The sequence below is a fragment of the Danio rerio genome, chromosome 9, assembly GCF_052040795.2.
Source record: "Danio rerio strain M-AB ecotype USA chromosome 9, GRCz13ab, whole genome shotgun sequence".
NCBI lineage: Eukaryota > Metazoa > Chordata > Actinopteri > Cypriniformes > Danionidae > Danio > Danio rerio.
Genome location: NC_141029.1, coordinates 53003208 through 53029001, shown reverse-complemented (window position 1 = coordinate 53029001; position 25794 = coordinate 53003208). Strand labels below are relative to the sequence as shown.

At 36.1% G+C, this 25794-nt stretch overlaps 2 protein-coding genes across 9 annotated transcripts in view; one reads left to right on the top strand and one right to left on the bottom strand.

Moving 5' to 3' along the window:
- Positions 1-25794, bottom strand: part of ifih1 (interferon induced with helicase C domain 1) — a 751550-nt gene that overhangs the window by 313213 nt on the left and 412543 nt on the right. The gene's annotated exons all lie outside the window — the stretch shown is intronic.
- LOC147835437 (uncharacterized) overlaps positions 1-25794 on the top strand; it is a 152947-nt gene that overhangs the window by 1767 nt on the left and 125386 nt on the right. For 4 of the 8 annotated variants that reach the window (XM_087268629.1, XM_087268627.1, XM_087268634.1 and 1 more), the window contains 5 exons: positions 2169-2332; positions 10678-10881; positions 11294-11420; positions 14683-14801; positions 18481-18555. The gene's annotated coding sequence lies outside the window, so the exon portion shown is untranslated. Of the gene's footprint in view, positions 1-2168; positions 2333-10677; positions 10882-11293; positions 11421-13547; positions 14828-18480; positions 18556-25794 lie in introns of those variants that run through there. The other 4 variants (XM_087268635.1, XM_087268633.1, XM_087268631.1 and 1 more) reach the window with 3 other exon arrangements.

The window sequence follows — 25794 nt, the reverse complement described above, 5'->3', positions numbered from 1 at the left end:
GTGTATTAATTCAGATTTAATCCTAAAGTATGTTTTTTTTTTAAATGTGGCTACGAAAATCAAATGAGTTATTAAAAACATTAAATATATATTGTATAAATCATATAGAAATTGTGCATATATTTTTTCCTATTTGTGTGTGTTAATTCAGATTTATTGCAAAAGTATGTTATTTTAATGTGGCTACTAAAATGTCTTTTAATCTGACTACTAAAATCAAATTAATAAAAACATTATATAGAACGTGTCGCAGTGGCTCAGTAGGTAGTGCTGTCGCCTCACAGCAAGAAGGTCACTGATTCAAGCCTCAGCTGGGTCAGTTGGCATTTCTGTCTGGAGTTTGCATGTTCTCCCTGCGTTCGTGTGGGTTTCCTCCGGGTGCTCCGGTTTCCCCCAAAGTCCAAACACATTCGGTACAGGTGAATTAGGTAGGCTAAATTGTCCGTAGTGTATGAGTGTGAATGGATGTTTCCCAAAGTTGGGTTGCAGCTGGAAGGGCATCTGTTGCGCAAAACGTGCTGGAAAAGTTGGTGGTTCATTCCGCTGTGGCGACTCTGGATTAATAAAGGGACTAAGCCGAAAAGAAAATTAACTATTTATAGGTTTGTACATTTAATATAGAAATTGTTCATATATTTCCCCTTATTTGTGTCTATTAAATTAGATTTATTGCAAAAGTATGTTATTTAATGTGGCTACTAAATTGTCTTTTAATCTGGATACTAAAACCAAAGGAATAAATGAAAACATTTTATATAGAATTGCATTTTGTATATAGAATTGTACATTGTAGAGATTGTGAATTTATTTCCCCCTAGATTTATTAATTCAGATTTATTGCATTTATTTTTAGATATTTTTTTAATGTGGCTACAAAAATGTCTTTTAATCTGGCTACTAAAATCAAGATGAAAACATTATAAATAATTGTATATTGTATATAGAAATTGTGCATATATTTTTTCCTATTTGTGTGTGTTAATTCAGATTTATTGCAAAAGTATGTTATTTTAATGGGGCTACTAAAATGTCTTTTAATCTGTCTACTAAAATCAAATTAATAAAAACATTATATATAGAACGTGTCGCAGTAGGTAGTGCTGTCGCCTTACAGCAAGAAGGTCACTGATTCAAGCCTCAGCTGGGTCAGTTGGCATTTCTGTCTGGAGTTTGCATGTTCTCCCTGCGTTCGTGTGGGTTTCCTCCGGGTGCTCCGGTTTCCCCCAAAGTCCAAACACATTCGGTACAGGTGAATTGGGTAGGCAAAATTGTCCGTAGTGTATGAGTGTGAATGGATGTTTCCCAAAGATGGGTTGCAGCTGGAAGGGCATCTGTTGCGCAAAACGTGCTGGAAAAGTTGGTGGTTCATTCCGCTGAGGCGACCCTGGATTAATAAAGGGACTAAGCCGAAAAGAAAATGAATTATTTATAGATTTGTACATTTAATATAGAAATTGTTCATATATTTCCCCTTATTTGTGTCTATTAAATTAGATTTATTGCAAAAGTATGTTATTTAATGTGGCTACTAAATTGTCTTTTAATCTGGATACTAAAATCAAAGGAATAAATGAAAACATTTTATATAGAATTGCATTTTGTATATAGAATTGTACATTGTAGAGATTGTGCATTTATTTCCCCCTAGATTTATTAATTCAGATTTATTGCATTTATTTTTATATATTTTTTTAATGTGGCTACAAAAATGTCTTTTAATCTGGCTACTAAAATCAACATGAAAACATTATAAATAATTGTATATTGTATATAGAAATTGTGCATATATTTTCTCCCATTTGTGTCTATTCAGATTTATTTCAAACTTATTTATTTTGACTATGTTATTTTAATGTGGCTACTAAATCCAAACGAATTAATGAAAACAATATATAATTTTATGCAACAGTTTTGTCTGGTTCTCAGATCTGATTGGCTGATAGCCGTGAGATATTTTGCAATATCAGAACTCATACAGTCTCCTCACCCCTCTGTATTACTCCGCCCACATAGCCTGACAGCAGACTCACTACAGTTTGACAAATATTGCAGCTATTGGACAACATAATGCACGTTTGAGGCTTTTAGTTGAGAATGTAGTTGTTTAGATTGCAGCTATGCAGTTTATTTATAAGGATACTGCTTATTTTAAATATTTATAATTTTAGAGATTCAGCGCGTCAGCATCCATCAGCATGCCATACTGAGCAGAGCAAAGAAGGTTGATGTTGTCTATCCACAAGATGGCAACAGAGATCGCATAATAAGCCCTTAGAGGAGGAAAAACTCAGCGTAATTTCTAACTACAGCTGATCAAAGCATCATAAAGCTGGTAAGTGACTTTCTAAGTCGATCTTTCTTTTTTGTATGTTGCACTGCTGTATTTATACCATAGTAATTGTAGTGTATTGAGTGCGAGATGGCACTCACATATAAGGAATGTATGTATTTTGTGTTGGCCACTCTTTGTATAACCCTGAGTTACTTTTTGGTTGGTTTGTTTCTAATCAGCCTCCCGTTTTCATTACTGCAGACTAGTTCAGTAAAAAGAAAGAAAGAAGAAATGCCCGCATGTGTTTAGCTTTTTTCCGTATCATAAACACAAGAGTAATCCGCTAGTGTTTACGATGCTTTTTCAGGGTTAATTATTGTGATCTCCCGATTGTAACAGAGAAATACTGGGAAATCTCTGTAGACTGATGGCTTTTTATGCCGTTTAGCCTTATAATCTTAAAATGTGAGCAAAATCAGCTGTTTTGTCATTACTTTTGACATTACACTAGAGAATCATTCAAATACTAGCTCTAAAGTGATGTTTGTAAAGTAGCAACGGTTTCTGCTGTTCTGACGTCAGCTGCAGATGTGAATGAATGGTGAAAGAAAGTAGTTCCTCTTACAAAAGGAGACAAGTGTTTCTATAGCAAAGCACTGCACATATGCAGATATTATAACAATCTATTGATAAACACACACCTTGTTCTCTCGCTCTGCACTGCTGTGGTTTGCTGATTAAATTCATATATTCATTCATTTTCTTGTCGGCTTAGTCCCTTTATTAATCCGGGGTCGCCACAACGGAATGAACCGCCAACTTATCCAACAAGCTTTTTACGCAGCGGATGCCCTTCCAGCCGCAATCCATCTCTGGGAAACATCCACACTCACATTCACACACACACTCATACACTACGGACAATTCAGCCTACCCAATTCACCTGGACCACATGTCTTTGGACTGTGGGGGAAACCGGAGTACCCAGAGGAAACCCACGCGAAGGCAGGGAGAACATGCAAACTGCACACAGAAACACCAACTGAGCCGTGGTTCGAATCAGAGACCCATCTACCTTCTTGCTGTGAGGCGACAGCACTACCTACTGCGCCACTGCCTCGCCTGCTGATTAAATAAAAAACAAATTAAAAACGGAGAAGCAGAAGTCTACCACCGTTTTCATATAACATTTAAAGGGAGCTGAGGCGATAACATAGTAGTGTACAGTTCATGATGTAATCGCTAAAGTTTTATAGGGGCTGAATAGAAATATAGGGGTCTAAATTTACACCCATGCTTTTTTTTAATTGGACCTGAACGTTTGAGCTAGACATCATTTACTTGACTTGTCGTCGTCTTTGAAAAACTGTCACGAAATTTTCTCACAGCTGCTGTGGTCGTCAGAGGGCGGGGAATGGTGACTTTTAACACAAATGCTCTAATTGCAACAAATTAAGATGCAAGTAAAAAAATAAATAAATAATTGGTATACAGTTAAACGGGACGTGAATACATGTAAATTAGGGAAGTCTAATCATCCAAACCGAAGGTGCATGCTATAATTGATTCTATATCAATATAGGAAACAGCCTATAAATTTCCCCCTATTTTTGTCTATCAAATCAGATTTGTTGCAATATTATGTTATTTTTAATGTGGCTACTAAAATTAGTCTTACGAATGAAAACATTACATCCTCACAAACATTTCTGAACAGGTAAATACAGCTCAACATCCCATAAATATGCGCGAATCTGCAAAACTGCGCTGCGTTCAGAGCCTATTGCGATAATGTCATTATTATCCAGACGTATTACAAGTAAAAATTAGCTCATATCTAACTGAGAGGCTAATCACCCTCCTGGAGTATGATTGCACCCATTGGAGTCGTGAAACAGGCCTCTGACGAATGGATAAAGGCCCGGTATCAACACCACGCCGTCCAGAAACACACTGTTTTACAGCGAGCCTCCGACTGTAATACCTTTAATAAAAAAGAAAAATACCAGTCATAAAGAAAATAGCCTCCCCCACAGAACAGTTCATTTTCCTGCCGCAGAAGCTATTAGTTTCTCCCTCTGCAAAGCAATTTACATCTTCATAAACAATTACAGTCCTGCTTGGGCAATTTACGCCGTTGTTTTAAGGACACGGAGCAGGCGAAATTAATATTCTGAGCCGATGGAGCAGAAGTGGAGCGTCATTAGCTTGAAACGCAGTCAGATCTCGGGCTATATACTAGCGTAATCCTCCTCGTTTTTACCTATTGAGGATCTTTATCAACGAGAAGATCTTCTGACGAGCAGGACATTACTGCAGTCGGCACTGGGTTTGTTCTTTGTTGTGAACAAGAAATGAGTTTTAGCATGCCAATGAGTTTGGATGCCTAAATTAGCTTGAACAGATAGGCGTATTAAATATTTATGCCGGCTCCGTGTGAGATTCGTGTGCATGTAGTGTTTTTAAAAGCAACAGAAGGATGCTAATCTTGATCTTTCACGGTGTGGACTGAACAATAAGAGAGCAAATATGAGATCGGACAAACAAATAGGGAGGTCAGAAGGAATATAAAACAACAAGATCGAAAGGAAAATGCAAGGATTGCAAATCGGACAGGGAGCAACAATAATGCACACGTTATTAACAAGAATCTGTCTGTCTGTCTGTCTGTCTGTCTGTCTGTCTGTCTATATCTCTCTCTGTCTATCTATGTTTCTGTCTGTCTGTCTGTCTGTGCATCTGTCTGTCTGTCTTTGCGTTTGTCTGTCTGTCTGTGCGTCTGTATGTCAGCCTGTCAGTCAGTGCATTGTCTGTCTTTCTATCTATCTGTTTGTCTATATTTCTGTCTGTCTGTCTGTTTGTCTGTCTGTCTATCTGTCTGTACATTTGTCTCTCTATCTAGCTATTTGTCTGTCTGTCTACCTAGAGTTGAAGTCAGAATTATTAGCCCCCCCTTGTTTATTTTTTTCCTCAATTTCTGTTTAACATAGAGATTTTTTTTCAGCACATTTCTAAACATAATAGTTTTAATAACTGATTTATTTTATCTTTGCCATGATGACAGTAAATAATATTTTACTAGATATTTTTCAAGACACTTCTATGCAGTTTAAAGTGACATTTAAAGGCTTAACTAGACTAAAAGGCAGGTTAGGGTAATTAGGCAAGTTATTGTATAAGGATAGTTTGTTCTGTTCTGTTGTGACTATTGAAAATAAAATATAGCTTAAAGGGGCTAATAATTTTGTCCTTAAAATGGTGTTTAAAATTTTAAAACCGCTTTTATTCTAATTGAAATATAAAAAATAAACATTTTTCCAGAAGAAAAAATATTATCAGACACACTGTGAAGATTTCCTTGCTCTGTTAAACATAATTTGGGAAATATTTAAAAATGTAAAAAAAAAATATTAAAGGGGGGCGAATAATTCTGACTTCAACTGGATCTGTCTATCTAGCTCTGTCTATCTGTTTCTTTCTGTCTGTCTGTCAGTGCATTTGTCTATCTAGCTCTCTGTCTGTCTAGCTGTCAGGCTATCTATGTCTATACTGTATACCAGTCTATGTAGCTGTCTGTCTAGCTGTCTGTCTGTCTGTCTATGTATCTGTCGGTCTGTCTAGCTGTCTGGTTGTCCGTCCGTCAGTGTATCTGTCTTTCCAGCCTGATCTCACGAGAAAACGTAAGTATTTTACTATGTTAGTATTACTATTTTAAACGTAAGTATTTTGTACTAAAATGTACAAATTAGATCGTACGAATTTGTACAAATTAGCCACTAAATGAAAAAGTTACGAATTGCCATGAGATTGTGTTGGTCTTTCAGTGCATTTGTCTGTGCGTCTGTCTGTCTGTCTGTCAGTCAGGGCGCTCTATATTTCTATCTGTAAGTGCATTTGTCTGTCTATCTGTCTGTCTGTCAGTGCATCTATTTGTCTACCTAGCTATCTGTCTGTTTGTCTATATATCTGCAACAAGTATTAGGAATTGGAAAATCAGGTTAGGGTTACAGGTTACAAGTTGTATTGGTAGGTTTTTGGGTTTTGGAAAAAAAAATTGCATAAATTTAGTAAAAACTGTAAGTTTTTCTTTTCCCTTTTATAAGACGATATTTCTGTGTATGTCTGATGTAGTTGTCATGATCATGACTTTTTTTTTTTTTACCCAACCCTAATTTACAATAAGTTTTATGTCTTTTCACGTTTAAGTTTTTAGCATTTGTTATGTTTTTTAAGATAAACAAATTACTCCTAAATTTTGCAAATTGCAATTTTGCAATTGCATATATATATATATATATATATATATATATATATATATATATATATATATATATATATATATATATATATATATATATATATATATATATATATATATATATATATATAATTATTATTATTATTATTAATCTTGGTGAATTAATTTCTTCATTCAGTTCTGTTCAAAAGTCAAACAAATCCTGTAGATATCTTGTTTGTAATCTTTTTTTTATTTTTATTTTTATTTTTTTCTAATTATTATTAGAATATGCAAAAATCATACAAATACAAGAAAACATCAACAGATAACAAATACAAAGCAACAAAACAAAAACATCAACAATATAGTCAGGTACTGGTATGTGCGTGAATGAGTGTGTGCGTGTGAGTGTGTGTATGCATGTAAAGGTAACTTGGTGGACAGGTCAGAGTACATACATAAGGAACAATAACAGTCAATAAATGAAGCAAGTGTCACAGATATAGATAAAACATATAAAAAGAAACCAGTCAGAGGTAGGGAGTAACAACAAATCTTATTAATGTATGATAGTAAATATGAGAGTAAAAATCTTGTTTGTAATCTGATGCATGTATTATTTATTTCTTTTCCCAGAAACCACTTGGTGACGCATTTTGCCCCCAACTACATTAAAAAGCATTTAGATAATGTTTCATTCAATGCATTAAGAATACAGTATATGAAATATAAGTATATTACAATGATAGATGTGTTATTTTATAAATCTAACAATAAACATTTTTTATTTAATACATCATTTTGTATTTAAAACAATTAATTAATTTAGGTCAATTCATTTCAATCAAGCGCAATCAAGCGCATGATACAAAAATTATTTGGTCTGTCTTTAAAAATGCAATTAAAAAAACATTATTTATTTCTTAATAGTATATTACACAAGCAGTTAGAAATGGAAATTTCTAAAAAAAAACATTTTTACAATTAATTAAGCTTAAAATTTGTGACGTACAACCTAATCCAACAATCTTTATTTAAACCTAAAACCAGTCAAATGTAAAATAGTTTTAAAAGCTGATTAACCTGTGTATTTGACTGCTATGTTGTAAAGGCATTAAGCAACTAATCTCAAAATATGTAACCAGAAAATGCATGCAAAAACGGCCTCAATTGGTTAACATTAATTAATGCATTAATTATCTAGTAATATACAATTATTTTGCAGTATGCATTAATGTGTCACTGTTCTTTAATGTTTAAAGTTTTCTAACCTCGGTGTACCAAAAGAGTAGTAAAAACAATTCTGTTTTCTGACGTGCTTTACATTAATAGAAATAACCACCAGTTTGAAAATAGACATACGAGATGTAGAATTGACCACTCAAGACTTACTCGCTCATGTTTATTAAAAGGGGGAAGAGAAACCAATATGTGACTTGGTGCAAGAACATTTTGATTATAATACATATTTTAGTACAATGCAAATTTGTATACATTAAATGATTAAATATTAGAGAATTTCATCCATAAAATATTTGGGAAATGTTTAAAAATGTGTCTTTTGGAAGACTTTTGAGAATATTTATTACTAACTAAATTGAAAGGTCTTATATGACCGGTTATTAGCAATTTTGTCATCTGTGTGTTTTTTGTATAATGTTTGTTTATGAAGCGTCTGTTATGCTTGTAAGTTATGTATCGAATATTTATTACCAAAGTTGCCATGGATATAGCCAATGTCACCAATATGGCATTAAAACATTTTGAAGTTGATATAAATCTGTTTATTTTTCTCTGATTTTATGGCAGGTCTGATTTGTCTGTGATGTTTTATTTTGTGCCACACGGGGGCAGTGCCTGTTAAACAAAACCACACGTGTAGAACCGCACAACTGTCTTCTTGAGTAAGAATTCTGCACATACTTGCATTAAATGCTATGCCTTTTTGGCCAGCCTTTCACCTTTGAACACTGCTAAGAATGCACTTGCCACTTTCTATGCACAATTGTTTACTTTTACCATTATCCTCATCATTATTGTTGCTATCTTTTACTAGATTTTTTTAATCTATCATTTTATTACTTATTCCTTTTTGAAACTATTAATGTCGTTTTAGACAAATAAGACTTGCACTGAAATGCAGGACAATTCAGGTTGTATTTTGTACAATGACAGTCAAGAGTCTGATTCTCAGTTGAAAAGTTCATAGTTCTGTTTATTTTGCTGTAAATTGATTTGTTTTCTTCTTCTTTATTATTATTCTAACCCATAAATTATGTAATTTACAATTAATATGAGTTAAAAACATAAAAGTGGACAAACATTTTTGCAAAAAAATGTTTTGCTGTAATGCTTTATTCATTGCATCAGGCGTTATGAACTAATTATTGGTCATTAATTTTGCTTACAGAGCTCAAATGTTTTATTTTTTTTTCATGTTTAAGTGTTTCACATTTTTTATGTTTTTGAAAAAATAAGAGTTAAAATCTCTAAGAATATGCAACAACAATTGAAGAGAAATTAGGAGGCAATAAATAAAACCACACTTATAGAGGTCTACAGTTGTCTTTAGTTAAAATTAAGTACATAAATTCAGTCAAAATATGATTTTCTTCTCCATTTATGAGTTGATAGTTCTGTTTATTTTGCTGTGATCTGAATGTTTTCTACATTTTATTTTGAGCATGATTTTTTTTTTTTGCATCAGGTATTAATTTTGCTTACAGAGCTCAAAGGTTTTAGGTATTTTAACTTTTTTTATGTTTTTGAATAAAAAAAAGTTCAACAAGTTAATCTTAAATTTGGCAAACAATGCAGAGGAATTATTATTTTATAGGGGAAGTAAACAAAACCACACTTATAGAGCTCTATAACTGTCTTTAGTCAAAATGTAGCGCATAAATTCAGTCAAAAAAAAGTTTTTTTCTCCCATTAATAAGTTGATAGTTTTGATTATTTTGTTGTAAATTCATCATTTTCTTTTCTTTTTTTGAACATGATTTAGGGCTGTACAACTGTCTTGTTAAGTAAAAAAAGAGTTATTCAGTCAAAAGTATCGTTTAATTACCGAGTAATTATTAATTGCTGGTATTTAAATTTCCTTAAAATACACTGTTCAAATGGTTTGTCTTTTCACATTTGCAGAGAAACAATTTTAGGGGGAAATAGAAAAAATCATTCTTATAGAGATCTGCAACTGTAAATAGTCTTCTTTACTAAAAATTAAATGCATAAATTTAGTCAAAATATGCTTTTCTCCCTTTTAGAAGTCGATAATGTTGTTGTGAATTGATGATTATTTTTCTTGTATTTTTTTTTCCAGGTGTCACACCATAACTCATCTCATTTACAATATATTTGAGTTAAAAACATAAAAATTGACAAATGTTTTTGCAAAAAACATTTAGAGTAATGTTTTTTTTCAGGCATTATGAATTATCGGTTATTAATTTTGCTTACACAGCTCAAAGGTTTTATGTCTTTTCACATTTTTTATGTTTTTGAACAATAAAGTTAAACAAGTTTTTCTTAAATCTTACAAACAATTGCTGAAATGTTATTTTACCTGGGCAATAAAAAAAAAAAAAAACATGATTACACTTACTGGCCACTTTATTAGGTACACCTGTCCAACTGTAGTTAACACAAACTTCTCATCAAACCGAGCATCAGAATGGGGAAGAAAGGTGATTTAAGTGACTTTGAATGTGGCATGGTTGTTGGTGCCAGATCTGAGTATTTCAGAAACTGTGATGTATTGGGATTTTCATGCACAACCATCTCTAGGGTTTACAGAGAATGGTCTGAAAAAGGGAAAATATCCAGTGAGCGGCAGTTCTGTAAGCGCAAATGCTTTGTTGATGACCACACTGGGTGCCACTCCTGTCAGCTAACAACAGGAAACTGGCTCACCAAAACTGGACAATAGAAGATTGGAAAAACGTTGCCTAACATTGTGTTGGGTCAGAATTTTGTATCAACAACATAAAAAGCATGGATGCATCCTTCCTTGCATCAGCTGTTCAGGCTGGTGGTGGTAGTGTGATGGTGTGGGGGATATTTTCTCAGCACACTTTGGGTCCATTAATACCAATTGAGCATCGTGTCTACACCACAGCCTACCTGAGTATTGTTACTGACCATGTTCATTCCTTTATGACCACAGTGTACCCATCTTCTGATGGCTACTTCCAGCAGGATAACGTACATGTCATAAAGCATGAGTCCAACTGGCTTTATGAACATGACAATGAGTCATTCAAATGAGTACTCAAATGGCCTCCACAGTCACCAGATCTCAATCCAATAGAGCACCTTTGGGATGTGGTGGAAGGGGAGATTCACATCATGGATGTAAATAAAATGGCCGGTGAGTGTATAGAGCTTTACAGCTGTCTTTTTAGTAAAAATTAGGTATATAAAGTCAGTTAAAATATGTTTTTCTCCTCCATTTATAAGTCAGTAGTTCTGTTTATTTTGCTGTAAATTAATCATCTTTTGACACCCTAACCCATAACTCATGTTATTTACAATTAATTTGAGTAAAAAATAAAAAACGGACAAATCCTTTTGTAAAATTATTTCACGGGGACAACACACAGTCATATTTATAGAGGTTTACAACTGTCTTCTTTAGTCAAAATGTAGTGTACAAATTCAGTCTAAATACATTTTTTCTCCTCCCTTCAATGTCAGTCGTTTTGCTGTGAATTGATCATTTTCTTCTTCTTTTTCAGTGTCTCTTAAACTAATAAAGTGTGTTGAATTTCCTCCCTCAACAGTTGAACAAACCCAGATGCCGCCACGAGGAAATCTGCAGGGTTATAATAATATTTGACCAAATTTAAAGTCCAGGTTTTCTCAGCCACGCCGGAGGAAAAAGGAGGGCGGGTTGAGGAAAATGCCAAGGTATGTAACATTCATATCATTTAAATAATAAATCAGTCTAAGGTAAAGACTACGGCGAGCATTTATGAATATTTAAAAGTGCGGAGTTTACAGATCAGAAACATTGACAGTGGACGAATACTAATTTCCCACGGCCCGCTATATCTGATGAGGGGTTAAACTGGACGCTGGATACATAATTCATTTCCTTTCTTCCTGTTATTTCCGCACCTTTGATAGGCTTCCTTTGGTCAGGCCACTCCTGTATATTTTACTGTTTTATCTGAAAAACAGAGAAAGCAGAGAGAGAGAGAGAGAAAAAATTCTGCTGAAATATTAATATATGGGAATCTTGGCATGTCAATGAGAGATCAGACAGGTAGAGTGTGTTTTACATAACAATTCAGGTGAAGATAAAGTTCACCTGGCTGCAGAACACAGACTGAAGCATCCAATGTGTGTGTGTGTGTGTGTGTGTGTTCGCTCTTAATCTACAACTGGACGCTGCATTTGTGTTCTAGATGTGAACACAGAGAGCCGGACGCTTGTAGAAAACAAGACGTGTTCAGGAATAGGTCTAGAAAAGTCATGGAAATGTATACTGATAATATTTTCTGTATTTTTATGTTTATTTGACATGTTGTACTTTGCGAGAATTTTTGAGGTCCGTTATTGGAGATATTTTTCTGTAATTGGTGACTTAAATGATACTGAAAATACACTGAAAATGTCATAGAAACACGAAGCATGATCAACATTGATAATGAATGTTTCTTAAGCTGCAAATTGTCATATTAACATGATTTCTGGAGGATCACATGTCTGGAGTAATGATGCTGAAAAAGTAACTGAATTTAAAAGGTAATCCTCAATAAATGTTTTATTTTAAGTCATAATTAATGCTATGAACAAACCATTAGCTAAGACTTTTAGCTCAATAAACTGCTTTGCTTTATTTTTTAGGGAACGTTTTAGCTTTAGTTGCAAACAAGACATGACATTTTCTTTTATTAATGTAGAGGAACGTGGACGATCTTTTAGTTTTCAATCTAGTAAAATCAATCTTTGTGACAAAAAGGTTATAAATCTCATCACTATAAGTTAATTATTAGATAATTCTGAGGGGTATACTTGTTTTCCCACCACTTCTGATATTAATTGAAAAACTGAAATCCAATAATTAACAATTTTAGGAAAACTCCAAAATATGTGACCAAGCGATGCCTGGGTTGGATTGCTTCTGTCACACAGTGGGTTAAATATCTTATTATTACGTGTTTTTGTTGTAATTTTGCCATTTATTTATCACTTTGTATATTGGCTTTATATATAGTTAAAACTAGAAGTTCACAACACTCTAAAAAAAAGGAACATAACCATTTTTTTTTAAATGTCTGATGGTGAATCATACTAAACGTTTATTATTTTAGGTCCGTTAGGATTACTTAAATGCTTTACATTTGCTTAATGCCAGAATAATAAGAGGCATTTCTTTTGAGAATTTTGTATTAATTTCTAGACAGTCAAAAGTTTACATACATACAAGCCTCTCACAATAGTTTGAAGGAACTTTGGCCCATTCCTCCTGACAGAATTTGTGTAACTGAGTCAGATTTGTAGGTTGTCTTGCTCGCACAAGCTTTTTCAACTCTACCCACAAATTTTCTATAGGATTGAGTTTAGGGCTTTGTGATGGCCACTCCAAAACATTCACTCTGTTGTCCTTAAAGCACATTTGAACTAATTTATCAGTATGCTAAGGGTCATGTTCTGTTTGGAAGACCCATTTGTGGCCAAGTTTTAATTTCCTGGCTGATGTCTGGAGATGTTGCTTCAGTATTTCTACATAATGTTCTTTCTTCATGATGCCATCTATGCTGTGAAGTGGACCAGTCCCTCCTGCAGCAAAACAGCCCCACAACATGATGCTGCCGCCCCCATACTTCACAGTTGGGATGGTGTTGCTAGGCTTGTAAGCTTTCCCCTTTGTCCTCCAAATGTAACACTGGTCATTATGGCCAAACAGTTCAGTCTTAGTTAAATCAGACCACAGCACATGTCTTCAAAAATTATTGTTTTTTTCCAGTGTAATTTAGCAAATTGTAATCTGGCTTTGTTGTTGATTTTCCCATGTTGTCACAACAGGAAGCAGTGTGTTTGAGTTTTTCCTTAATTACTATTCTACAGTTGTGCCTCCAATTAACTCAGATGTTGTCAATTAGCCAATCAGAAACTTCCAAAACCTTGACATCATCATCTAAACTTTTCCAGAGGCAGAATCATCTTATTTTATCTAAACTTGACTTTCAAGAAAAGTTATAATTTCTCGAAAAATGTCTCTCATTTTTCTGCTAATCAGCAAAACAGAAAGAAATGTGATAATCCTAACTTACCTAAAAGTTTAACATCACATTAACATTTGACTTTTTTAAAATAGGTATGTGCCTTTTATACAGTGTATCTATCCATCTATCTGTCTATTCAACCGTTCTTTCATTTGTCCGTCCGTCTGTCTTCCTGTTTGTCTGTCTGTCCATCTGTCTTCCTGTTTGTTTGTCTGTCTGTCCATCCATCTGTCCATCTGTCTTCCCGTCTGTCTGTCTGTCCTTCTGTCTTCCTGTTTGTCTGTCCATCTATGTCATTCCATCTAGCCGTCTGTTTGTCCATTTGTCGGTTAGTCTGTCCATCTGTCTGTTTGTCCATCAGTGAGTCTGTCTGTCTATCCATCCATCTGTCTGTCTGTTCATCTGTCTGTCCGTCCATCAATCTGCCTGTTCCTCCATTTATTTGTCCATCCGTCCGTCTGTCTGTCCATCTGCCTTCGTGTTTGTTTGTCTTCTATCCTCTCGTCTGTCTGGCCGTCTGCCTCTGTCTGTCTGTCAGTGAGTCTGCCTGTATCTGTCTGTCCGTCCATCTGTCCATCTGTCTGACCTGACTTCCTGTTTGTTTGTCTGTCTGCCTGCCTGTCTGTCTGTCTGTCTGTCCGTCCATCCATCCATCTGTCCTCCTGTTTTTCTGTCTGTATGTCCATATATCTGTCTTTCTGTCTTCCTGTTTGTCTGTCTGTCCAAATGACTGTCCTTCTGTCTTTCTGTTTGTCTGTCTGTCTGTCTGTCTGTCTATCCAGTCATCTGTCTGTCTGTCCATCTGTCTGTCTGTCTGTTGCATTTGCCGGAGTTGGGGTTTCCCCCAGATTGAGGAGGCAGAGAGACTGAAGGTGCTCATCTTCCAGCCTGTCTGTCTGTCTGTCTGTGGGTCTGCCTGTCTCTCTCTCTCTCATTAGTGTCTGCTGGAGTCGGGGTTTCCCTCAGAGTGAGGAGGCCGAGAGCGCAGTGGGGGAGAGACGGCTGGACCTTCACATCCTCAGGCTCCTGCTCTTTCTCTCTCCCTGGAAGCTCATTAGTACGAGCACTGATGCATAAGAGCTGGTCATTAGCTCTCTCTCTCTCTCTCTCTCTCTCTCTCTCTCTCTCTCTTTCCCCCTTCCTCCCCTCTTTTACCTCTCAACAGCCTCTGTCCATCCATCAGTCTGTGTCTTTGAGACCAACACGAGACGATTAACTGACAAACACAAACTACTGTCCTCCTCTCACATGTCTTATATTCACAATTCAGATAAAATACTTCAGTTTAGTTCAGATGCGATTGTCATAACAAAACACTGACAAACCAAATAATAATATTAAAGAAAAGAAAAGAAAAAAAAACGATTATCATGCCATCGATTCGGTTCAATTTGATATCACGGTGCATTGACGATGCTTGCCATACACAGTTTTACATATATTTTTTTAGGTGGGGTGGGGGTGGGGGGGGGGGGGGGGTGTTGCATAGACACACAACACCAAGCAAGCGACAGCGACACACAGCATTACCCTCTTTCTCATTTACCCACACACAAACATAGGCAGCACCAAACAAGCGATACACAGCATCACGCTCTCTCTCATTCACACACATACACACACGCATGCTTGCTCGTTCAGGAGCGATAATATTAGACTGCCTGCTCCCATTCAAATTCCACCAGAGCTACCGACTGCTCCCGCGCTTTTTTTCGGAAATTTAATACTGCGCCGCAAGAAATTTGGTCAGGAATGCAGACCTCTATCCAGAAGTATCGCTGTAACAGCCAAAAGAAGAGAAGAAGTCACAACAGCAGGTCAAAAGGGCCACAGTGAAAGAGAGAGAGAGCAAGAGAGAGAGAGAGAGAGAGAGAGAGAGAAGTGGAATTTACTTTCTCTCAATCGCAGAGAAATAGAAGCTTCTGGTGTAAGTGTCAGTGAAAGACTATCCAGCAAACACACACAGTGAAATTGTGCAGTTTCTGTGTAGTTGGAGCATTGTAAATACTCTTGGTCGCCTACCTCGCCATAGTAAGCTACGACGACATAGCGCATATGAGATAAATGACGTCAGAACATAATAACCAGTTATGATTATTACTGAACCGATACTGAATTGTCCCGGGTCTGCATAATGGTGCACTGAAGAAACAATTCATTTTGACACCCCTAATAGATAGTGCTGTCTGTTACTGATTGTGTAAAATTTCATGATAAATATTCATTTATTCATTCATTTTCCTTCAGCTTAGTTTCTGATTTATCAGAGGTCACCACAGTGGAATGAACTGCCAGCTATTTCGGCATATGTTTTACACAGCGGATGCCCTTCCAGCTGCAACCCAGTTTTGGAAAACCCCCATAGACACTCATTAACACCCACTTATGCACTACAATTTAGTTTGTTCAGTTCACCTGTACCGCATAGACTGTGAGGGAAACCGGAGCACTCGGAGGAAACCCACACCAACACGGTGAGAACATGCAAACTCCACAGAGAAATGCCAAATGGCCCAGCCAGGACTCGAACCAGTGATCTTCTTGCTGTGAGGCAACAGTGCATACCACTGAGCTGCCGTGTAACCTTTGATGAAAATTGTAGTTAGTAAAAATGACACCATATTAGATTTAGGGTGCTTTCACACCTACACTTTTGTTTCGGAACCTGTCTCATTTGCCCGGTTAGAGCAGTTCATTTGGCATATGTGAAACCACCAATCGCTCTCGGATCCGCGCCAAATCAATCGCTCCGAGATCGCTTGAATGAGGTGGTCTCGGCTCGATTGAAACGAACTCTGAAACGGATTAATTGCAGTAAGAAAGTGATACGATCCGAGCGCGGTTATATCACTGTGTTTTATTGATATGTAATAGGCATAAGGCTATATGAAAAGAGAATTATGAGTATGGCGGGAAGTTTTGCGAGTCTCTGGATGCCCCCAAACGAGTGATGATCTCCCGGTAATCTTGCATCTCCCTTCCGGTCCTCAAAAAGGCTACGTCGCGCACCCTTCTCACCCCTCCCCACGCATCTCTCCTAACTTCTCAGACACATCGCGCAGCTGGGCGGGACTCTGACAAATAAACCCTGACAATCTGACCAATGTGAGGAGAGTTTACTCGCACGTGACTTGTTTTAGCTCTTTTGGTCCGATTAGAAACTTTGCAGTGTGAAAGCGAACCGCTCCAAGAGCAAAGAGCAACAATGTAACATTTGTAATCTCTGTTTCGGAACAACTGAATCGATTCACAGGTGTGAAAGCACCCTTAATTACACAATTAAGATATTCTAATACTCTTGCTGCTTAATGAACAGCAGAATTCTTAACTTAATTGTTTTATGTACAATCTACTCACATTTTTAAAAACCATTAACTTAATTTCATTTGTGTTGGGACAACATGGAGGCGTCATGGTGGCGCAGTCGGTAGCAAAGTCGCCTCACAGCAAGAAGGTCACTGGTTCGAGCCTCGGCTGGGTCAGTTGGCGTTTCTATTTGGAGTTTGCATGTTCTCCCTGTTTGGGTTTCCTCCGGGGGCTCCGGTTTCCCCCACAGTCCAATGACATGTGGTATAGGTAAGTTGGGTAGGCTAAATTGTCTCTAGTGTATGTGTGTGAGTGAGTGTGTATGAATGTTTCCCAGTGATGGGTTGGAGCTGAAAGTGCATCTGGTGCGTAAAACACATGATGGATGAGTTGGCGGTTCATTCTAAGCCGAAAAAGAAAATGAATGAATGAACAACATGAAGGAGTTGTGTACAACCCAGCATTTACAGTGTAATTTATACATCTAAATTGTACATCAGTGATGAAAATAAGGTAAATGATTAACAATAATTAAACATTCTCATTATACAATACATTTTGAAAAGTGTACATAGGCGGGGGAAAAGTATCATAGAATTTAGCTTACCCAATTCACCTATACCACATGTCTTTGGAACGGTGGGGGGGGGGGGGCACCTTCTTGCTGTGAGGCGATCATACTATCCCATTTACATAAAGCATATACAGTTGAAGTCAGAATTATTAGCCTCCCTTTGAATTTTTTTTTTTTTTTTTAATATTTGCCAAATGTTTAACAAAGCAAGGAAATTTTCACAGTATGTCTGATAATATTTTTTCTTATTTCTCAAGTCTTTTTTGTTTTATTTCGGCTGGAATAAAAGCAGTTTTTAATTTTTTAAACACCATTTTAAGGTCAAAATTATTAGCCGCTTTAACCTATTTTTATTTTGTTTTTCGATAGTCTACAGAACAAACCATCATAATACAATAACTTGCCTAATTACCCTAACCTGCCTAGTTAACCAAATTAACCTAGTTAGGCCTTAAAATGTCACTTTAAGCTGTATAGAAGTGTCTTGAAAAATATCCAGTCAAATATTATTTACTGTCATCATGAAAAAGATAAAATAAATCAGTTATTAGAAATGATTTATTATGTTCAACTATACATACATTTTTGTATAAAACACAATACAGGTATGTTCACTCTTTACCTCTTAGTTTGTGGCATTCATTAATATAATGGGCTACTACATAAGCAGTGGGTCCTTTACCTTTATTTCTCCTTTTTTTCGTCTCATTCGCTCTTTCATTTTTCCACCTTTCTTCTCTTCCTTTCTCCTATTTCCTTTCATCTCATCATCTCACCCTTACTCCTTCATTTTCCTTCCTCCTCCTTTTTCTTTTTCTTACATGTATTGTTCTTATCTCATTTCTGCTCCCATCAGATGAGTTGACGGTGAGAGCAGCTTTGAGCCCATTTGGACGAGGAGCTTTTCTGATGGAGTCCATCTTCCAGAGCAGTGAGTAAACATGAATGCTTGACCATCACAATCTCTCTCTCTCTCTCTCTCTCTCTTCATTGGTTGTGTGCTGGTAAATAATGTGTGTTGAGATGAGCGTGGCCGCGAGCAGGGTGAGAGCCGAACCACAGCTCACTCCTGGGGCTCCATCACTCTCTTTTTTTTCTTCTTCCCCCATTCGCTTTCTCTCCTTTATTTCAGTCCTGTCTTTTTCCTGCTCCTGACACATACACAATTCACGTGACACCTGCCTTTCCATCTGCCTCACACACAGAGATACATGTACACACACAAACACACACTTGGGTTATTTTTTACAAAAGACATGTCCTCATAAATCCCCTCAATGAATACCTATAGGTTTTATACAAATCATTACACACATTTCTGTCCTCGTAAACCAGAAAAACCAGTACACAAACACACACAGACAAACACTCAGTGGTTGTTTTTATGATTTATGAGAACTCCTCATAGGCGTAATGTATTTTATACTGTGAAAACCACTTATTAAATCATTGTGCGTGCACAGTATACCTTGGAAAACTTAGGATTTCAGAAGACATCATGAATTATGATTTTTTTTTACGCATTTGAATTATGAGGACCCAAGACATGTGCTTGTAAACCACCTCAATTTTGTAATACCTAGCTCATACCATGTCACAATGTCATTTTCTATCCATTTTAACCATCAAAACTAGTACAAACTCACACGCACACTCTGTGGTAGTTATTTCCGATTTATAAGGACTCTTCATAGTCATAATGTATTTTGTACTTTAAAACTCACTTATTATAAGGCCCTACCCCTAAACCCTAGCAGGAAACATGGAGAAAACTTTACATTTCAGAAGTATAAGTGTTTTTATGCATTTTGAATTATGAGGATACAAGACATGTTCTCGTAAATCATCTCAATGTTGTAATTCGTAGCTCATACCCATTTCAGTATAGAAGTTTTCTGTCTTTGCAAACAACCAAAACCAGTACAAACACACACTCAGCGGTTTTTTTTATGATTTATGAGGACTTTTCATAGACATACTGTATTCATACTGTGAAAAACACTTGTTATAAGGCCCTATCCCTAAACCCTCACCGGAAACCTGCCATAAACTTTACATTTCAGAAGGGTGTGTTTTCTTATGCATTTTGAATTATGAGGACGCTTGACATGTCCTCGTAAACCACCTCAATGTTCTAATACCTAGCTCATACCCATGTATTTATACCAATTTCTGTCCTTGTAAATCAGCAAAACCAGTAAAAACACGCACACACAAACAATCAGTGGTTGTTTTTCATGGTTTATGAGGACTCTCCATAGAAGTAATATATTTTATTTTCTTTAAGTACTCACAGGAAACCTGGGTCAGATCACCTCAATGTTGTAATACATAGCTTATACCCATGTAATTTTACCAATTTTTATCTGTGTTAACCACCAAATCTGGTACACAAACACACCCAGTGGTTGTTTTTATGGTTTATGAGGACTCTCCATAGACATAAAGTATTTTATACTGTAAAAACCTCTTATTATAAGGCTCTATCCCTAAACCCAAACAAGAAACCTAAGAAAAATGTTAGATTTCAGAATTAAGTGCACTTTTTTAATGCATTTTGAATTATGAAGATACAAGACATGTCCTCATAAACCACCTCTATGTTGCAATACCTAGGTCATACCCATATCATTATACAAATTTATGTCCTTGTAAATCAGCAAAACCAGTAAAAACACACACATACACTCAGTGTTTGTTTTTCATGGTTTATGAGGACTCTCAATAGACGTTATATATTTTGTTTTCTTGAAACCTCACAGTAAACCTGGGTCAAATCACCTCAGTTGTTGTAATACATAAGTTAAACCTATGTCATTATACAAATTTTTATCCGCGTTAACCACCAAAACCAGTACAAAAACACATACTCAATGGTTATTTTTTTGTGATTTATGAGGACTCTCCATAGACGTAATGTATTTTATTTTCTTGAATACTCACAGGAAACCTGGGTTAAATCACCTCAAACCTGCACAGTTTAGTTCCAACCATAATTAAACACAACTGATCAAACTGATTGAGTCATTCATGCTTGTTTGAAAGCTACAGGTAAGTGTGTTGGAGCAGAGTTGGACCTAAACTTCGCAGGGCTGCGGCTCTTCAGGAATTGAGTTTGACATCCCTGTTGTAATACCTAGGTCATACCCATGTCATTATACAAACTTCTGTCTGTATAAACCACCAGGAACTGTACAAACACACACAAGCACATACACAGAGACACACACAGGTTTGTCTTTGTGAATTGTGGGGACATCACAGGTTTAGGTTTCCATGTACAAAGAGTATTAGTATCAGTTCAACCCTATCCCTAAACCCAACTCTCATAGGAAAACGTGTGCAGTTTTACTTTATAAAACTTATTCTGTATAATTTTTAAGCCTTTTGAGAAATGGGGACATCGGCAATGTGTTATAACCATGTCATTATACAAATTTTTCTCCTAATATGTCACAAAAACATGTACACACACACACAGACAGGCACATGCACACACACAAGGTCAGACTGAGAATGGAAGAATCAGCTTAGTGTGGATTTGATGTGAATTATAAATGACAGGAATAGAGCTACACTAAATTGGGATTCAAAGACATTTTCTGAAGTTGCATAATGTGCATGTTCATTGTTGCAAGTAATCATATAATTACATGCGTAATTTGACTAATTATGCATATCTATTCACTTATATTTAGGTTACAGTGTCTGATTAGCATATACAGACCTGTCAGAACAGCCATGAAAGTTGTCATTTTGCTAAAAAAAATAAATGTTTGTTTTCGAAAACTTTTATTATGCAATGATGCATGAAAATGATTCAACATGACAAGAAAGACATTTAGAATGTTTCAAATATTCAAATATTTCATATAAAAGCTTTTTTTTTCACACAAAAAATACAAAGCAGCTATTTTTTAAGCATCAAATTGTCATATTAGAATTGTTTCTGACACTAAATGATGATGACTGAGCATTCATCTTTGAATCACAGAAATAATACTACATATATACATACTGGTGGGAGGCGTGCGTTGGCTGAAGGCTGCAGATTGAGCTCCTTGGTGTCCCACCAGTGATGATAAACAGCCATATTGCACTGCCATTAGTGTGATATTGCGTTTATACCAGTGTTTCTCAACTGGTGGGTCATGACCCAACAGTGGGTCGCAGGAACATTTTCAGTGGTTTGCGGAGTGTGATCAAAAGTTTAATTTTTAACTTATTTTGCTTATATTGGACTTTTATTTTGAAATGCGCATTCGACAACCATAACGTTTGACATGTGAAATTTTAGCGTAAGTACAACCCCGAATATGTAAAGTGTGGATTTACATATATCGACGACAAAAAAGGCTTAAAACCTTAAACCACTTTTGGGTCGCGGGAACATTTTCAGTCGGTCGCGGAGTGTGATCAAAAGTTTAATTTTTAACTTATTTTGCTTATATTGGACTTTTATTTTGAAATGCGCGTTCGACAACCATAACGTTTGACATGTGAAATTTCAGCGTAAGTACAACCCTGAATATGTAAAGTGTGGATTTACATATATCGACGACAAAAAAGGCTTAAAACCTTAAACCACTTTTGGGTCGCGGGAACCTTTTCAGTGGGTCGTAGAGTGTGATCAAAAGTTTAATCTTTAACTTATTTTGCTTATATTGGACTTTTATTTTGAAATGCGCGTTCGACAACCGTAACGTTTGACATGTGAAATTTTAGCGTAAGTACAACCCCGAATATGTAAAGTGTGGATTTACATATATCGACGACAAAAAAGGCTTAAAACCTTAAACCACTTTTGGGTCGCGGGAACATTTTCAGTCGGTCGCGGAGTGTGATCAAAAGTTTAATCTTTAACTTATTTTGCTTATATTGGACTTTTATTTTGAAATGCGCGTTCGACAACCGTAACGTTTGACATGTGAAATTTTAGCGTAAGTACAACCCCGAATACGTAAAGTGTGGATTTAAATATATCGACGACAAAAAAGGCTTAAAACCTCAAGTTTGTCATATGTAGTGTGGTGCTCTCACAAGAGAGCACGAAACATTCTAAATTAAAACGACATTTAGAAACCAAACATCCTAGTTGCAAGGCCAAACCTGTGGACTGTTTTCAAAGACGACTCCAAGAGCTGAGGGTATCACAAAAGTGGCTAACATCTTCATGTTCAAAACAAGTACAGGCACTCCGCCCATCTTACTGTGCTCACCGTGTAGCAAAGGCCAAATAAAGCCCACACAATAGCAGTAGAGCTAAAAACCTAGTGATTATTATAAAAATAGTCATTTTACTTTAGATTGCTGGTTTGTTTTGTTCAACCGGATCAGCGTTAAAGTTTTATTATCAGTTCAGTTTAGTTAATTGTAACTTAACTTTTCCTTACCCTAACCACTGTTTACAGTATTTGACGTTTTTACTTTGTAATATTTCTATAATTTGATCCATTTTGTTAAATGACAGCAGTAAAATATTGTTTGTTTGCAAGTCTTGGTGATTTTCTTATGATTTATCTGTCACTACTTGTGTATGTTAACAAATAAATACAAATTAATTAAAATTCCTAAAACTATATTATAGTTCCTAAAAATTTTGGTCGCGGCTTGATGACCATGTAAAAATGTGGGTCCCGTGGCCAAATCAGTTGAGAATCACTAATTTATACAACAATTTGATGGCATAATTGTGTATATAAAAAAGTAAATCAAAGTCTAAAAACCCTTTTGTAAGAGGAACTACTTTCTTCCGCCGTTCATACACATCTGCAGCTGACGTGGTGTCACGACAGGGGTGTCCAAACTCAGTCCTGGATTATGCTGTTTTTGTTGCCATCTTGTAACTGAACATCAACTGTCTTTGCTCTGCTCAAAATGGCAAGCTGATGGCAGCCAATGCCGAAATTATGAATATTTAAAAAAGGCACTATTATGAATAAACTGCATAGTTTCCTAAAGAAGCCTCAAAAATACATTCTGTTGTCCAACAGCTGCAATATTTGTCAAACTGTAGTCTTTTGCTTGCCACTCGTGCGGGTGGAGTAATACACAAGGGTGAGTAGGCTGTACAAGTGCTGATATGACTTTCCCCCCCCCAATTTCTGTTTAACAGAGAGATTTTTTTCAGCTCATTTCTAAACATAATTGTTTTGATAACTCATTTCTAATAACTGATTTATTTTATCTTTGCCATGATGACAGTAAATAATATTTTATTAGATATTTTTCAGGACCGCTTAAAATGACATTTAAAGGTCAAGATATTGTTTAAACAGCTAATAATTAGCCTAAACAGGCTAATAATTTTGACCTTAAAATGGTGTTTAAAAAGTTTTAAAAAATTTTTATTCTAGTCTAAATAAAGCAAATAAGACTTTCCCCATACGAAAAAAATATTATCAGACATACTGTGAAAATTTACTTGCTGTGTTAAACATCATTTGAAAAATATTTTTAAAAAGTATACGGGGAGGGGGTATTATATATATACATATATATATATATATATATATATATATATATATATATATATATATATATATATATATATATATATATATATATATTTATATATATAGTTGAAATTCTGATTGAAATGAATATCTGAAATGTTAAAAAAAGCAAACTCCATTTGCTTTATTAGTGATTCACAGAATCACAAAATCCTGGAGGGTCTGGTATATATAAATTAATATTATTAACATTTTTTTATTGTCCCCCCCAATTGGCTACAAAATAAAACGCTGGTGTCCAATGACTTGTCTAATGAACCTAACATGCCTAATTAACATAATTTAAGCCTTTAAATTTCCCTTTAAGTTTCCATAATCCTGGACCAGGCCGTATCCTGAGCAGCTGCTGTGGTGGTCATGGAGGAGTAGAGAGCATGAGACTAATTCCTGTAAGACTCCAGGGACAGACTAGTCGCTGACGTCCAGCGTCCTCCAGCCTCCGGCGCTTAGACTGAAGCTCCACACAAGACGTTTGGCCATTGGAGAAATTGTCATGCCCAACTGAGCCTAGTTTCTCTCGAGGTTTTTTTATTTCTGTACTTTCGCCAATTGGTGAAGTTTGTTCCTCACCGTTGTCGCCACTGGCTTGCATGATTCGGGACTTGTAGAGCTGGGCATTAATGGATTTGCTCTTTAATGTTTGAACTCTCAGCAGTGATTATTAAACCACACTGAACTGAATCAATTCACTAGAATTTTCTATGTGAAGCTGCTTTGACTCAAACTAAAAAAGGTGGTCTTGGAAGCGATATGTAAACAGCCCCATATTGATTTAACCTGAGAGATACAGTACAAGCACTGATCTATAATAGATATGTAATTACAAGCCATGCTGAGCAATTACAAGTTACAAAACAATTAAACACATATTTTGCAAACTAAACAAAAAGATGCAACAATTTTATTGAGACTTACGTGTTATGATCCAGAGGAAGAAGAAACTGGTCCATATGAACTGTAGTTACTTACAATCATGGTCAAAGAATGACAAAGTCCCATAGTCTCTGCTGCTTCTTCAATAGCAAATTGCTGGCAAATCCCACGTTGTAGTGTAGGTTATTGAATCAAAAATCTGAAAAATGACAGGAACAAACACCGCACTAGGTTGGCTATAATGTGTTGTTGTGAAAATAAACTTTAACCCTTTATTCCCCGCAGCCAGGCCTGGCACTTCCATAGAGGCAACCCAGGAGGCCACCTAGGGTGGCAGAATAGAGACAGGCGTCGGAGACATCTCCTCACTTTCATCCGCGATAAAATCCCCCACCGCCCTGGTTCTCAAAGTCGTCCGCGCAATCACAACACCATCTCTCGTTTTCACTTTTGGTTTGAGGGCGGCATGATCCTCTTTTGCCTAGATCACCAGTTCAGTTTGCTCTGGCCCTGCTTGCAGCCGAATCTCTGTCAGTGATCGTCATCTTTGCGTCATGATCAGTCCCGTGATCTCTCGCACCACCGCTAGTGTGTGGAGGGAAAGCACGTGCACATTTTAACGAAACTGTAAGTACATATTTGAATATGTACTGTATTTTAGATTTAAACCTCAGCTGGATGTTTTCATTCCTTTAGAGCTGTGTTACACTCTACATGGAAGCTTATTTTCAAAAACCCATAATAGAGGCTCTTAAAGGGCCATGAAACCCCCTTGTTTCAGC